Source organism: Drosophila elegans, unplaced genomic scaffold (assembly GCF_018152505.1).
Source record: "Drosophila elegans isolate 14027-0461.03 unplaced genomic scaffold, ASM1815250v1 contig_208, whole genome shotgun sequence".
NCBI lineage: Eukaryota > Metazoa > Arthropoda > Insecta > Diptera > Drosophilidae > Drosophila > Drosophila elegans.
In genome coordinates, this window is record NW_024545578.1 from 14,617,336 (window position 1) to 14,633,620 (window position 16,285).

The following is a 16,285-nucleotide window of genomic DNA, read 5'->3' on the forward strand; positions in this document are numbered from 1 at the left end:
TTAAACCGTCGCTTTAAAGGTAAAATTTTCTTTTTGTTATTCAATGGTTACAGATGATATTATGTTAAGTCTGGATGTAAGGACGTTGCTTTCTAAAATATAATATTTGTTTTCGAATGTTCGTTAAGGAAAGAATGACGTTTTAAACAAAGTTTTTCCTTTATTTTTTGTATATTAAAGAGAATTTGAAATATCTTCCTATTAAAATTGGCTATTATTAGTAGAAAATATGTTTCTTAAATTTATAAAAAAGTTATTTTATAATTGGTGCCTGATTTCAATTAATCGCAACTTGCCTTGAAGCCCAAATTTTATCGCCGTGTGATAATGAGAGTTTTTCCCAGCTAAAGCTGACTGAGACGTCGGCAGCGCTGCCTCTGGGAGCTGCGCTCATTTTCATTTTCATTTTCGTTGATGAGATAATGGTTTCGGTGTCTCTGTTTTTCCTCTCCCTGCGAAGCGTGATGATGATGAAGCTGCCGGGAGTGAATTATTTTAAATGTGGGTTTCAAGGTCAAGGTGACGGCGGTTATTGTTTTGCTTTACGCGCTGCCGGCGTCGCAGTCGCTGGATCTGCTGCGTTCATTAAGCGCCGGCAGCGACGTCGACTTTTCCGCATGGGTTTCCTTTCTTGATTAGCATAATGAAGAGGTGAATGAACCGGCGTTGTAAAGCAACTGGTGGTTGTTGTTCCTTGCTTTTAATTACCATTTGTTTCTTTTTTGCAGTGAATTTTTCTTAGATTTTTTTTTTTGGCCCGAGGGAAAGTATTGGAGGCTCCATTTGCCGGGAAATTCTCCCAGAGCGCATTCGATAAAATTGCGAAAATTGTTGAGGGACGAAAGGGAGAGAGTGGAAGCGTCGAACGTCGACGACGCACATCAAAATATGCAAATTGGAATTTCAAAAATACAGCAATATTGCTGAAGCCTTCAGTTTCCACTCCACATCTCCGGCGAATCTGCCCGAGCTGCCACCCCCTTTCTACGAGCACCCAAACCCAACCACCCCATCACCCAGGGCACATACTTTTGTATGTATCTGACAGTAACCACTCGAGAGAAAAAACATCACTTTATACGGCAAAAAAAAATAAATAAAGCAATCTATAATTTATGAATAATGACCAAAAAAAATGAACCTAGAACATATACAATTATAACCAATTAAATTTCAAGATTTTTGTTCATGGTGTTATACTATTATTATTATTAATTAATTCTGGCTTAAAAAATAAAGAAATACGCGTTAACAATACCGCGACTATTTTATTTTCACCTTTTTTTGGCATAAATTTAAGAAATTTTGGCACTTAAATTATATATTTTCTAAAAAATAAAATAAATGTTTTTTTAAACAAGTTTTCCTACAAGATATGTGCTAGTCTAAGTATAAAAATCCTTTTTGATACCTCTAGATTATTGTTCGAATCTTAATTATGTCCTATTTGAATTGAAGCTTGTAAAACTATGTTGTTTTAAAAAAAGAAAATAAATAAAAATTTAGCTACTGGTTATATTCCGTGTTTTATTTCCCTTGGATTTTACCAATCTTCACTGTTCAAATTTATCTATATAGTTAACCCGATTTTTGGGCGCATGCAAATTTCGTCGCCCTGCGGCAGCGAAGTCGCTGCCAGCATCTCTGCCCGAGGAGCAGATGGAATGAGACAAAGCGAGATAGCAGCGGAGAGAGGGAGAGGGAAATAGTGGGTGGGTGGGAGCTAAGAGTGCGGCTGCCATTATTCGCCTTTGGCCTTTGGTACGCTGCTTCTGTTTTCCGCAGCAGGGGAAAACTCTCCGCCCGACAGCGACGGCGGCAGCGACGTCGGCTTTTCGACCAGTGCGCATGCGTGCTGCTTCCCGCTATTCTGCATCCCTTTCGCACACATTACAAGCCAATTGCAACCCCCGAAAAGCAGCGCAGCCGCTGCGTTTCATTTCCCAAGCGTTTGCGGCGGAAAAGCAGAAAAATCGTGGTGAGGGGAACGCTTTGGCATTCGGCACGAGGAAATTAACGCCGGGTAATGAATGAAAATGAAAATGAGAAACAAAGACGAGCGAAGAATTACCCAAAATGAAGTTTCCCAGCAGCGAAAAGTGCAGCAACTGCGACGCAGGCAGCCACAGGAGAAGCGGTTGGAAAATTCATAGGAAAATCGGCAGCATATTTAATGACGTAATGCGGCGTCGGCGTCGCAGCCTCTGCTTCTGCCAGCAATTAAGCAACAGTTAAATTAAACGGGTTTCTAGTTCAAGGACACGACCCAGCGACGACGTGCCGGCACCACAACAACAGCAACAACGACGGGGGAAAATGGGTGAGTGGGTGGGTGGTGTTCGGATTGGTGGGTGGCGGCTGCCGTTGCTCTGTTTTTAATTGACCTACGGAAAAGTTGGGGGAATGGGTTGGAATTTTTGGGCATATCTGGGCGATTGCTTTGGGGGTTCCTTATGAATGGAATTAGAGATATATAAGCGTAATTAGAGAATGAACCAATTAAATATGTTAATAATTACATTCTCGTGTTTTTAGTTTATGTAAAGTAAGTTTATATTTTGAAAAACAATGTTACATTCCAATATTTTAATGGTTAATTTTATGTTTAAAACACAAAATATTTAGCACTCTTATTTATTCTTATCCTTATTATTCTTAATGTTTAAAGGCGCATTTAATACCCTATTTTAAAGAACTTTTCATTGATAAGTTAATAAATAGAACCAATACATTATTCATTGTTTCGATAAACTATAACATTTAAAGTCCCTTTGAAAAGCTGAACTCTGATTTTACTAAACAATAAAAATAAATTATGTTCTGTTTATATTTCATTTGATGTACATATGTATATCTTTTTGAAAAGTTGTATTCTGTTTTTTAAGTAATATGACTTTAATAAGATATAAATATAAATGCTTTTTTAATAGAAAATTATTTTTTATCCTTTTAGCAATAAGCTCCATCCAGGGTCAACTCACTTGTAAATTTAGTAGACGGCAACACGTGCTTTTTGGCCAATGCGAAACACCGGCAACGTCCCGACGCTCATTTTCATTTGTGCGATTTTCATTTTCATTCATTGCGCCCACACCAGCGCACAGCTGGCTGGCTTTCCCCTCTCCCTTTTCCACCTCATTTTCCACCCCCCGCTCATTGCTCTCTCCCCACACTTTCCACGGCTAATGACGATGGCAGCAACAGCTGATGACGCCGCCGCTGTTCATTTTCTTTTTAATTTTCCGCGACTTGTTTTGCGCGCTCTCCTTGCCTTTATTTTTATCGCCAAATTCGCGGCCGGCGGAAAAACAGCTGTTCATTAGAAGGAAATGCGAGGGAAATTAGCGCCCAAAGAGTTGGCTTGCCAAGATTTTCCCGCTTAATTGTGAGCGGGAGAGAAAAAGCTTGAGGTCCTTTCGATTGATTCTCGAGCAGGAGAATTCCACTCAGAAAAAATGTGTGCTACAAGCTAACTGATAAGCAATTATATTTTTAAGTATAATTGTAAAATCTTTTTCTTTATATACATATATACATATATTTGTACATGCAAACTTCTATAATTTTGAAGTTAAATGCTGTTTATAAAACCAAAACAGTTAAATAAATTAAAAAATATGTTTTTTTTTATTAAAGAAGCATTTGTTGTTTTAATTGTAATCCTCTTTTTCTGTATGTGGATTTCAGTAGAGGGGAGGAATAAATGCGAAGCTTGTGAGCTGAGCCCGTCCAACAATCGCAACATAAAAATGTATAAGTACGCATAAAAGAATTTTCCTTTTCTTACACTTTTCCTCCAGCTTTTCCCCCTTTTGGCCCTTTGCAGCTTTGTTGTTGGCTGTTGGCTCGTCGTGGAGGACGTTTTACATATATTTTTATGAGATAAAATAGAAAATTTTGTTATCAGGCAGCAGCGGCAGAAAAGGATATAAAGCAGCGGCACTCACACACAGATAAACACACATTCTAACACACACACACACACACGTGGACACAAAGGCCCCACTTGAAATGGCAGCCAACCCCCCCAACCCCTCTTCAAACCATCACCATCAACCGCACTGAGTTGCCAGTGCCAACGGAAAATGTCTTCGGGTTGAGTGCTTTTCCGGGGAAAATGTAATTTTCTCATGGCAGCCAACCTTCGCCGTTCGTTCTCTGTTCTCGCTTTTCCTCTGCCCGCTTTTCCCGCCTTGCTTTCCCGCTCTTCCCGCTTTTCCAGAGTGGAGCGTCGAACGTGGCACGATTGAAGTGTCGGTTGGGTACCTAGGCGAGAAAGGAAACTTAAAGGATGCTCACAGGCAGCGCTTTTCCCCCGAACAGCAGTCCCCCATCTTGACAGTTTCCTGATGCCCTTTTTCGCCAGCGCCTTGCAAATTGCTCACGCTTGCCAAGTGTGTGCCTGCATCGGTGTGTGTGTGTGTATGTGTGCACTGCGATCAAAGTCGGCACCCAACTAATACCACAAGTATTTATTCATAAAACGGAAAAGAACGCTTTCATTAATATACCTAAATTATTTTTTACCTCGCTGTTTGTAATTTAGTTTGGAATCTATTAAATATTAAATTATAAAATATTTGTATAAGTCAACAACAAAATATGTAGATTTAATTATTATAAAAATATGAAAAAATTCGAAGTAAACAAATAAATTTGCATTTCAGATATATATAACATTTATTCCGACATTAAATTTAATGAAAGTAATGAAAGTCGAATTTCAAGTTTATTAAATTGATAACCAAGTTTTGTCTAATAACTTATTGACTTGTTCTAGTGTTTTTCGCTCAGTGCTTATGGCATTGTCCTGACTGCTGCTGATGTTGCTGTTACTGTCTTTGTCATTATCCTTTTGGGGTATTGCGACGTGTCAAAGCAACAACGCCGTGTCCTGTCCCTCCCGAGTCCCATTTCCCCCTAATATCCCCCTTCCTTGGCTGTGTGTGTGCAGTAGCATCCATCAATTTGATGGATAAATATATGCAAATTGTGTATTAGCTGTCGTTGTTGTTGCTGCTGCCGCTGCTGTTGTTATCCTTTAGCAAACAGGCACACACATAGCAAGCGAAAGAGATGGCAGATGGGTTAAAGATAGAGAGAGAGAGAGAGAGAGAGAGAGAGAGGGGGAGAGAAAAGGAGCACCCGCAGCAACATCAATAGTCGCCCACAAGGATGGCATGGAAATGAATTTGGCACACGTGTAGTTGAGCACTTCTTCTCTAGCTCTCAACCATTTTCTCTCGGTATCTCTGTGTGCATTTGGTTTGTCCTGAAAAGTCCTCGCGATTCCCCTCATCCCAGACAACTGCCGGTTCAATAAATCATCCCAACTGCTTGTCGAAATGGAATTTCTCAAGAGCAACTTGAGGAGATGAACATGTATGCACACACACAGCAGAATTGTCAACCTTCCCAGCGAACTCCGCTAATTGAATTACCAGCGAAATTCACACGATCTGCAGCCCTTTCACTTTCTAGAATTTTCATTTGTTATTCTGTTTTTTTTTGGAAGGTAAGGTAAGGTAAGGTCGCATGCAAATTCCTTGAGAGGGTTGCAAAAGGAAACTTGATTTATATGCAAAATCATCAACGGACAATGGATCTGGAGGATCGACAGAAATAAAAAAAAAACGATCAAATGTCGACTCGATTGTTGCCTCATTTGCATGCGAATGCCACTGCATGAGGGAAAACCTGAGGGAAAAACCTGAGGCAGATGCGAGTGCGACATGTCAAACTGTGAAAATTAATATTTTCGCTTGTTCTGGTTGCTCGCGCAGTTTCGCAATTTCGCAATTTGATGACGCTGCGCAAAAATTATGCAAATTTATTCTCGCACCGCACACACAAAAGAAGTTGTAACAGTTTTCCATCGCTCGCAAGGTGTGAAAGGGTTTTCCTTTTGTTTAATTAGCACACAAAGGCCAAGGTTCAGTACCTTAAAGGGCAAAAGGGGCGATCGTATGGGGTGCGAAATTATGGTCTGTGACTTCTAGCTGTTTGCTATGGCACTAAATTTATAAAAAAAAAGAATTTAAATACAAATTTGATTGAGCTTTAAATTAATTTCATAAACTTAAACTAATTGTTTAGTAAAGAAATTTATTTTTAAGATAGCTTACAAATAAAAATATATTGTCCAGATCCCAATTTTTGCATAATTTTTTTTTAGATAATCTGTTGATATTTATATAACATGTTTTATATTATTAATTATAATGTTAATTTGCAAAGTTTATTATTTATTTACAATGAAATTGCAAAAATAAACACTCTCGAAAGCCGATTGCTATGCCACTTATCCGCAAATAAAGACAATTATAAAACTATTAAGAACATGGATTAAAAATGAAAGGGTAGAAAATGTGTTTGGCCTTTTAAACAAATTTTAATTAATTTTAAGTAAAATTTTTAATTTTAAAAAGTACAAAATTTTAAAATTATAAAATACTCAAAGCTGCCAATTAACCAAAAATCAATTGAAACGCGAAGCAGCAAATTCTAATGCCCATAAATCATCCCTTAGAAATTTGCCAGCCAACAAAACACTGGCGCCATCTAATGCACAAACAAGGAAACCGGAGACGAGGCAAGCAGTTCTCAGGATGCTGCAGTGCGCAAGCAGTGCGCCAAAAGGACCAAAACCAATTCCATTAAAATGACTTTAAAATTACGAAGCTAAATATTACTGTAAGTGGGGCCCAAGCAATTATAATTTTGCATTTTTGGCAAGACAATGCGTAAATTAATTTCAATAAATTGCAACAAGCGAGCGTTTCTGCCCTGATAAATTGTGCGAATGTTTACCAGACATATTTCAATGCCGTACTTGCGGCAATTATTAAAAAGCAATTAATAAACAAGCGATGGCAACAAGTTGCAAGTTGCAACATTGCAATTATCCGATGGGCAGAAAGGAAAAAACACAAAAATGAATTATGTTGTAAATGCCGGACATTGCCAGCTGACCAAGCCCGCTTGTAATTTCATTGGTTAATGAGGGAATACCGCAAGTCAGGCCAAGCCAGCTGCTCCCTGAGCTGCGCATTAATTTCAAAATAAACGCTCTTAATGCCCAACAAGAACCCATCCAATATAGGCTTCGATTTGATGATTGCTCGTTAATTTGCGTTAACGATCCACAGAGAGGTCTTTCTGCTCGGATCGGATCGGATCGGATCGGATCGAATACGTTCGGTGGGCAAAACAAACAAGTTAGCCGTCCATCGACTTTGGCTCCGGCAAATTATCTCCTCTTTTGCGGATCGAATCGGATCGAAAAGGATCGGAGGGCCAACGGGATAATCGCCAGTGTAAACACGCATCGGTTTGCGTGCCATACACACGTACGCAGCAGAAGTCCTCCCTTTCGCTGATCGCCGTTCAACTGACCAACTGGCTGACTTTTGGGATGCACAGGAAAAAATTGTATTTCTATGTTTATTTACAATTTTAAAAAGCTTTCCCAATGAAATAAAGATAGATATACTCTATATAATAAAATACACCCAAATAGAACAAAAGCAGGGTAATAGGAACTTTGGAATATACAATGTAATACAAAAATTGTTAAAAGTAATAATAAAATACAACCGTAAGCTGTATATGTATTATATACATTTTATTTGTTATATAATAAATGATATTTTTGTTGATACTTTTTAAATATTTATTATTTTAAAACTCAAATGTTTCTTTTTAAGTGCCCAAAAAGCGGCGTTAGGACTCGCACTGTTGGGCAAACAAAGTGGATGGGTTCTCAAGGAGGGAACAGAACTCTGGGGCAAGTGAAGAATGCCGTTGCAGTTAAAAAACCCCTTAGCCACTCCGCATTCATTCCCTTCAAATTATGTGTAATTAGGCTTGAAGTCGTTGTCTTCGACTGGTGAGAAACAAGATCGGGAGTTGAGCTTTTATGTACTTGGCGCTTCCTGTGCCAAGTGTAAAAGTGAAAGTCCCCATCAGGAGGAGGGCATAACTGGTTCTCAGGCATCAAAAGGGAACTGAACCTGGTCGAGGTTGTTCTGCGAAATGAGTTGTTATTTTATAATTAGAGGGGCTTGGCGCTTTAAGTGATTTTACAGAAGTTAGCTGGTGGTTTTAATTCAGAAAAAAAGGGTTTTTGAGAAATGGTTAGGAACACGTTAATAAAAGACTTTTCTACGAGAACAAATTTTTCCACCTTGTATTTAAAAGGTGTGTTTCAGTCAAAAAATACTTATACCAATAAGTTAAGGTTTTATTTAAACTTAATTGACATTGTAACATATTTGTTTAATTTTAAATTAAATTTGAAAAACTTCATAAATGTCAGCATCCCCTGTTTTGCAAGAAATTTGCGTTCATGTCTTTGGCACATAAAAACGCATCGCCCCAAACGGAATTAGCATTGTAGTAAACAGCCTGAGGCTATTCGAAAAACTGCATCTTCCGTGTAGTGTTCGCGTTCTAATTACAATGTTTGGTGTTATGGATACACACACGCAACGTATGCAAATTCCCGCATCGTTATGTCTTCATAAAGATGGCAATCGGGCCAAAAGCTGCTGCTATCGAGTGGTGCGAGCCATGTAAACTGGGCCAACAACACCCGACCATTAACTAGTAATAATAACAGGTCATGGAGGGGTGTAATGCATGTTATTAACAATATTTTTAAATGTGCACTGTGCACTGGCGACACTTTGCATGATTTTCCGCTCGACTGGCTGGTTAAGTGGGACTTGGGAGTTGGCAAAAACAAAAAAAAAAACAAGGAATGGAATGGAAAGGGTTAAGGGCCCTCGATGCAGCCGTCGCTCGGCCAAACGATCTGTTAATAAACACCTTCCATTGCTGCTGCAACTTCCACTCGGTCTCTGCCCACATACTTCAGATGTATGTGCATTATTTTAATGACAGCCCCAGCTTTTTGGTTTTTTTTTTGCCAGTGACGCACGCCTCAGACATTAAAACCGACAACGAGGAGAACAACGACAACGACAACGACAGCGACAACCATGATGACAGCTCTGGACTTCGCCGAAAATGCGAAGGACAACATAGCTGGGGCACTTGGTTTTCCTTTTTTTTCTGGGTAATTGCAGGGGGACAGTCACCGCCAAAAGGAGGAGTTGGTTAAGGGGATAAGGTGTAATGGGTAATCGCGGTATCGAGGGGCACAACCTCAATGAGCGGTGTGTTGTGTGTGTCACTCGATCGAAAGTTGTTGCGCCGAAGCTCCCGAAAATTAAGTAGGCTGCACGCACGCGGTCTCATTATTGGGTCAGCAAACTGGCTCGATGATGGATCGCTTGCTTTTGCCATTAAGTCCACAGACCGGGGCATGACATTAGAGACATAATATCAGTGAGTTTTAAAATGAATGGCATCGGGTTACTCTTTAATAAACTCTATAATTTAGAGAACAAGAATAACCACAAAAACTTAATTGCCTACAAAAAGTTAACTTAAAATACTTATAATATGATTTCTTAAATATAATTGTCAATAATTATTGTCCAGCTTTTAGGTTCACAATTAAGATGAAAATTTGCACAAAGATTATTAAATTAAATGAAACTTTTTTGTTTAAGTGCCTTGTATTTACGTAAAAAATCGTTATCTTACAAGCTAGTATTGAAATATTAATATTATTTATTTGTATATAATTAATGCTTATTTCATTACAAAAAGAACTTACAAGGTTTATTGTTTCAAGTGAACTGTTAATCATTTACAAAAAATAACGCTTTTTTGTTTGATTACCTACTGGTGGTATCTTTTACTTGGGTTTACAGAATAAAAGTTTCTTCCGCCCTTTTTTAATTCCTATAATTTTACCCATAACTGTGTAAGTATCCACCGGTGGAAATATAAGAACAAGATATGCAAATGGCAATTGCAAAGTTGCAGTTGTTGATTTTGGCTTAATGAGTTTGCAGTTGATCGCAATCATATAGTACGCCCCAGCTGTCCTACATAGTGGACTATATAAACGGGCGAAACTCCAAATTATTGGATGTAGTTAGCCCAAAGGTTTTGCGAGCACTGGACGCCACTCAGCGCTAGAGGGCGCTGCAAAGAGTTGATATTGATTTAGGGGTTGCTCGAAAGCGATTGGAAGATCAATAACTAATTGGAATCGAAATGGGAAAAACGAGGATAATGGATGGGGTCAAAATCAAATGACAAGCTCACCTTGTTCAAGTCGTCTGACCCATGACCTCATACAATTTCACGGCTCAGTACACGAGGGATAAACAGGAGGACAAACACGCATTAACCCATGCTCGGCTCCAATTTCGAAAAGCCATTAAAAGGCCCCGGGCAGAACCAGTCAGTCAGGACGGAGCAAACAAACAAACTAAGCGAACTCAAACTGAAGCCCTCGGGCAGAAAGGACTACTCTATGTCTATGTTGGACAACCCTAACCCTTTCCCCCTCCCCCCCTCTCCTCAGCCACAAAAAACACTACCCTCCCTCTGCATCCTCATCACCATCACCATTCTCATCCTCAGCATCCCTGGCTTCCTGTCAAATCGTCATGATTTAATGAAAAAATCAAGTGAAAAAAACTTATTTGCATAGGGATATAATTTAGCATTAAACGGGCATGGAAAAAAAGGATTTTCAAGCGAGATTTCGTTTTTTATTTTTCTATTCCTTTCCCGTACTTTTTTTTCCTCGTTTATTATTCCTGTGATAGGAAATGGCTCATTGCTATCTGTTTGTCTGAGATTAATATGCCGTGCATCTGTCGGTTTGTTTTATGCCGGGGCTTGTCCCATAGATCTTTGCCCTGTCAGTCGGCTTTCAGATTTCGGTTTATCGTTTTTGGGATTTTTTTGTTTTGAACGATGGTTGAAAATTAGCATGGATACGATTTCACTTTTTCTCTCTTCTTCCCCGAATGTTTTTTTTTTTTGTTTTTTGGCCTGCCTGTTTGCTGTAATCGATAGGATTGCGTTTCGCTGGTTAAACGAAGCGAACAAATGGTTAGATCAAGATTTTTGAAAAGCTTTAGCTTATATGATTTGTACATTTTATATGCTCTTTAATTAGATATTTTTTTTAAAAGCTCAATGAAATATTTTATACTAAAATTAGCACACACCCCACATTTAGTGGCTGGAAATGATTTTTTGTAATGCCTTCCCAATCAAACCGAGCTATCTCTATGGCCACAAATCCCCTTGCTAAAATCCTCTCTTATCCGTAAGTCTGTCCATTTCAAAAACCCCTTGAACACCCCAATCCCCACGTTTTCTTTCCGCTGCTTCACAAAAAGTTAAGCTGCCAACTGAAATATTTATTAGAACTTAAATTGCCTTCTAATTACTGTCGACGCTCTTGAATTAGCATTTCTATCGCGTTTTGCTCACCTGTCGAGCACTCGCCCGCCGAAATATGCCCCATCCCACCCCATCCCCCAGTAATTCCCGCTTAATTCTGGGGTAAAAATAACATGCAATGGCCTGGCATTTACATAAGAAATTGGCTTGTAGAATTAATCCGCAATAAGCTCGCTGCGAGACATCGACAACGACGGCGGCGGCGGTGGAGAGTTGAAATTACCGTATTAGAAAGCAATTAGCATTGGAATCCCTTTCTATCGCGCCCACTCAAGACAATAGCCTCCGCCGGGGGCGTGGCATTCAGCATTATCTTTGGCTATAGCTCCTCAAGATTTAGCTTGGATTCCGCGGAATTTGTTTGGCCTGGCCGGTCTGGAAATTAAATTTCCGTTAAGGTTGCCGCTGACGTTTGGCGGCGATTGGAAATTAAATTTACGAAGACTTCGGCATGGCGATGGAACAAATCAAGTACACGGAAAAAAGGAAAATAATTGGAGCTTAAAAGGTTTTGCTAGTCAAGATTTTAAGAAAGCTTAAGGAAAATTTTAAGAACTTTATATCTAACTTTATTGTAGAGTAGTAGTAAGTAAGCTTGTAAAAGAAAAGTATTACTAAGTTTTCAAGAGATTGATTGGGAAATTAAATGGAAATGGAAGGTATAGAAAATAAATAATATAGAAATAGAAATAAAAAATATAATTGTATTGTTATCAAGACAATGTGTATCAATTTTTGGATGCATTTGAGCAGGAACATATTTGAATTATTTGATGATAAGTAACTTAAAGTTGATAAGTATTTTTTTAATTCATTAAATTAAGTTCTGTATTTCATTAGACTTAAACTTATAGTTTTGGGTACCTGCATTTTCTCTCTGTGGCCAAATCAGCGATGTTGGCCTGCGTCGTTGGTAAACAAACGCGTTCGGAAGCCATTAAAAATTATCATTTGCGCATATTGATTAGGACGCCGAAGCTCCTGAGACATTGGATTAGGCGGGCATCGATGTGGGAGTGGGTGGATGTGGCTGTGGATGGAGTGTCCCGGGTGTCCTGGCAGTTGCTGTTTCTGTTTTGCTGCCAGCGAAAACAAATATCGATTCCATCCCTTAAGCCTTGGCACCCACACCGCCCATCGCCACCCTCAATGGCTGCCAAACAAAGGAAGTGAACAGAGGAGGAAAGAAAAAAATACGTCGGAGTGGAAAAAAAAAACCACCCACCCACGGACGGTTTCACCCCTCGCGGGCGAGTTTCCAACCCCAACCCCCCGCCTGACAACGCCAGACGACGCTGACGAAGTTGACTCCGTTCTCAGGACTCTGGGAAGCCAGGACTTCAGGACTTCAGGACTCTGGGACTTCTGGACTCATCCAAGCAGCGAGAGCCACCATTAAAATTTCGAAAATCCATCATTGGAAAAATGGTTGAAAAAAAGCTGGGTAACAACAACAACGCACCACTTCCGTGGCCATGTTTTTTCACTCTCCTGAATTTTTTTTTTGGCTTTATTGAGGGTGGCGAAAATGTCGATTTAATTTTTCAATATTCATAAATTTATGTGTGCGTTATTCTGTGTATGTGCTCCTCTCAGTTTTCTCTTCCTTTTTTTTTGGCCGACGGCGTGTGAGTCCGGCCGAAAGTGATTTGATTTTCTAATTTGCAACGAATTTCGGTCTTCCAACAGCCCGCCCACCCACATGTCTGGCCTTGGCCACCCACATCCCCCTTTTCTCTGGCAGGGCAGCCATGTAAACACAAATCCAATCAAATAAACGAAATTAAGTGCCACGTTGATTGGAGGCAAATCTGTTTTTCAGCCTCAATGATGACAATCAAGCGAAGTCGGCACAGCTAAAGGGAAAAACTCAAACTCATACTCAAATCCAAAATCAAAATCTAAATCCAAATCTGAAAAGCTGGCAATCAAAATAGAAAGAAAATAAGGAAGATTTTTTTAGCAAACGCAGCGCAAAAGCGAATATTATTTTTCAGCTGGAAATATGGCACACAAATTTGCATTAGGCACCTGTAATTTCCACGTAGCCCCGCAGGACTTGCGGCAATTTCCCCTGGCTAAAAATCTTATCCCCAGCGGCAACCGGCGGGGGGATATTTTATATTTTGATTGTTATTTGTGGGGACAGTAAAAAAGCCAACAATGTGCGGTGCGTTTGGCTTGGCCAACTGTTGTGGCCCGGCTGTTTTCCCGATTCCCCCCCATTGCCCACCTCCTCGCCATAAATCCAACGCCCACAGGAGGCGGGACACTGGCTTTTATTACAAGTTTTCCGGCCAAGGTGGCCCACAGAAAGATAGAGGGAAACAAGTGCGTCCGGGCCAGTGGGGAGATTGAAATGTGAAATATTTTTAAAAACCAATTTCGCTGAGCCTGGGCCCCAGCAACGCACGATGCGGATTGGAGATGGGGCCACTCGAGTTGCCATAAAAGAAATTGTTTTTATGAATTTCATTGAAACGAGCCGAAAACAAAGTCCACCGCCGCCAGTTGAAGTCCAAGTTTAAGAGAGATTCCTTGGAAGCACAATGAAACACAAGAAATAAGTTCACAAATAATTGTTACACAACGAGAAATATGGCTTTGTGAAACTGCATACCCAATGTGAATAAATTAAATTCCCTGAAAATATTCGTAGAGTCCAAAGAATGTTTAAGTTCATATACCTTTTGCAATAAAAAACTAATTTATTTAACCACCAACTTTTGTCAATAATATAACACTTGAATATTGGCTATTTACAAGACAAAAAGAACAATTTTCAATAATGTAGAATTTAAAGAAAAATTATTATATAATATTATTATTTAATAATTAATATTTTTGCCTAAAAAGCCTTTAATAAACCAAATAATTTTAATTGAAAATCCATTCTGCAACCCCAATTAATCAAAAGTCATTAGAAGAAAGCGAGAAAGTAATCAAGACCCATTCAAGTGCATTGTTTACTTGTGTAATCCGGGCTGTCATAACTTCACCTCATAATTAGGAGAGCGGACGGAAATTGGCAGACTTTTAACCCTCGACCCCGGAGAAAGAAAGAGATTGGCACACAAAGCGAAAGGTGAAAGTGAAATGGCAAACACGGCGAACAACAAAGGGAATTAGCAAACATGACAGTGATAATGCCAGTGACAAAAGGGAAGTGCGAATGCGTCCCCTGAAAATCGATTCGATTTTGCGACTTAATTGCTTTGACATTTGACTCTGCCAATTTGGCAAATCTCTTGCAAATCGATCAGGGGTAGATCGACGGAGGGGTGAGGATTACAGGCTATACAGGATATACAGGGTTTTATCGATTTGGCAAATTGTTTGGGCGTCAACTGATTGACTTGTGGCCAACTCAAACCTGTTGATGATAGTGCAAGGAACTCTAGTTTGGTCCAGAAGGCGAAAAAAGTTTCGAAAAGCAGCTGCCAGGAAGAGGATTCTTGTCTGGCAGGACTATAATTTTCGGCCTGGGAGTTTCTCACGGGCCTTTTCACTTGCATTATGCATGAGATTTGCTGGAGATTTTTGGAGAGGCTGAAAAAATGCCCTCCCCTCGACCCAGAATCCTTTGAACGTGCCTGTCGCCTCTTTTGTGTCCTCTTCGCCGGGCTGCGTGACAGGAAGCAAATGTCCTGTTGTGTCACTCATATGCAAATTGCCAGGCATCCGTGTTTTTCTTTTTATTATGTTTTTTTTTTCCTTTTAGCGTTCACTTCTTCCATCTGCGTCTTATTAATTAGAATAATAATTAATAAAGCAACTCCTCGACGGCGGCGCACGTGCAAAGTCGCTCAACCCTTCGGGGCGACGGCATAAATTAGTTGCCTCATTGCCAGGACCTTACAAGGATACCTGCCCCGCAAGCCAAAGCAATTAAATTACGAGCAAGCGGCCAATGATGCGTACTTAAACACGTCGACGTGATGTGGAAATGTAACCAAATATGATTTTCCTGCCGTCGAAGGGTTAATGGAAAACGCGATTCAAATTTGCATATAATTTCTATTTAATTTAGGAGACTTTCACCCCAGTTGCCAGCTCGACCAGCATCCCTCTCGCATTTTGTTCCTCTGCCGGCCAATTAATAGCTAACATTTTTACTTTGACTACAATATTTTTTCATTTTCCACCGGAAAAAAGCTGCCGACGTGGAGTGAACAAAAACGAAAACCTTTCAATGTGCACACTTCCTGGACAGACAACCGCAACAACACCAAAAAAAAAAGGACGCATCCTGTTTCAGCTGCTGTGTATGCAAATTTTTTGGTTCTAACCTTTTTTTCGTGTGTTTTTTTCCGGGTTGTTGCTGGCTCTGATGGAAAGTGAAGCGTTTTGTTGTCCCGACAATATGTAACTGACACTTGAAGGGGTGTTAGAGCAGCATCTCGATGTTTTTGCCCCGATAAAAAACAACATTCAGTCGACGGGAAGCAATCTCTAATGTAAAAACTCCATTAGCAGTTCCTGTTTCTCATCCTCTGACCGCCTTTCCTGCGAAAAGTTGTCGCCTGTCTGATGATTCTGTGCAATGTAAGTCTGATTTATGATGTTCCAGCGAAAAAACCCACGGAATTCACTTTCAGGCCGCAATAATATACACTACAAGTTCTTCAAAAAATAGCCAAAGATTTTCCCGAAAAAAAATCAAGTAAAGTAAATACAAAAAATTAAAGAAAAAGAAAGGAAAGAAATCATCAGCACGTGGCTGAGCCAAATTGATATGCGCCATTAGGGTGGCTATGAAAGTGATTAGGGTGGGGCTTTAAAGAATACGGGATGGAAGGGGAGCTCTAGGACTAGAGCTCACTTTTCCTGAATTTTCTTTAGCTTTGGCCACGTGTGTGCCGGTTGGCCAGAGCTCAACAAAGTCTATGTAAATTATGGTAAAATGTGAATGTCATTTTTGGATATTTCATTATGAAAATTACAACAA